The sequence below is a fragment of the Suncus etruscus genome, chromosome 7 (genome assembly GCF_024139225.1).
Source record: "Suncus etruscus isolate mSunEtr1 chromosome 7, mSunEtr1.pri.cur, whole genome shotgun sequence".
Lineage (NCBI taxonomy): Eukaryota > Metazoa > Chordata > Mammalia > Eulipotyphla > Soricidae > Suncus > Suncus etruscus.
Genome location: NC_064854.1, coordinates 114,868,675 through 114,869,746, shown reverse-complemented (window position 1 = coordinate 114,869,746; position 1,072 = coordinate 114,868,675). Strand labels below are relative to the sequence as shown.

Below are 1,072 nucleotides of genomic sequence, written 5' to 3'. Positions count from 1 at the left end.
ACACAAATATGAAAGAATATGGGCCAGGGGCCAAGTGGTCTCAGGTGAATTGGTAGTGTTAAAAAAGGACAGAACTAAATATTCAAAGGCAACAACAATGGAATCAAAGACCCAAACTTAACTATCTAAACTTATTGATAGATGGAGGTGGACCACAGGGAAGTGGTGGGATTGGCCTTGATTTATTGTATGTCTGAAGCCCAACTGTGAAGGACTTTGTAAATCACAATGGTTTCAATAAAAATAAAATTAAAAAAAAAATTTCCATGGTCACCTCATCAAACACTCTCTAGAAATGACTATCAAAAGGCTAAAAAATGCTCTTTTCATGTCTTTTTTTTAATATATATTTTTTTTTTTTTTTTTTTTTTAAAAATATGGAACGCTTCACGAATTTGCGTGTCATCCTTGCGCAGGGGCCATGCTAATCTTCTCTGTATCGTTCCAATTTTAGTATATGTGCTGCCGAAGCGAGCACAATATATATTTTTTATTTAAGTAACATGATCATATTTGGGTTACAGTCATAACCAGAACACCCCCTCCCCCCACCCCCCCACCCCATCACCAGTGTAACATTACCTCCTCCCTCCTTCCCATCCCCTGCCTGTATTCGAGACAGGCATTCTACTACAGTTATTTGTTTTAAGTTCAGTAAGTTGTATTTTTTTTCCTTAAAGGATAAGAGTAAAAAAATATAGTAAAGGTGTGATAGTGGCAATGGCGTTTTTTTGCATAGGTCCAGAAAAATGGGAAAATGGAGAAAAACTCCTTGACCTGATTACAAAAAGGCCTCACCCTAGAAGTTTATTGACATAAGACAGACTCTGGGTTCCAGGCATACCAGTTTGTCCAACTCCAGTCATTCTCAAGGTCCCGGTGAAACTTTTTCACACTTTAGCTATTGTTGGTATCAGATTCTTATATTTAAAGACTCTGGATTCTGTGCATTTCTTTCATCGATGTCAGGCTGATGTGGAGCGTGGTTTCAGCACACCATTAAATGCAGAGCGATCTGCCCTGCATGCAGACTGTTGCTGAGTCGTCTGGGTGTTGGGAGCACTCTTTGGAG

The 1,072-nt window shown here is 39.0% G+C and overlaps 1 non-coding gene across 1 annotated transcript; it reads right to left on the bottom strand.

Annotated features, from left to right (window-relative positions):
• Positions 1-371: 371 nt before the first annotated feature.
• LOC126014989 (U6 spliceosomal RNA) lies at positions 372-478 on the bottom strand. Its single transcript, XR_007497901.1, has one exon. It is a non-coding gene; the product is annotated as a U6 spliceosomal RNA (small nuclear RNA).
• Positions 479-1,072: the final 594 nt, after the last annotated feature.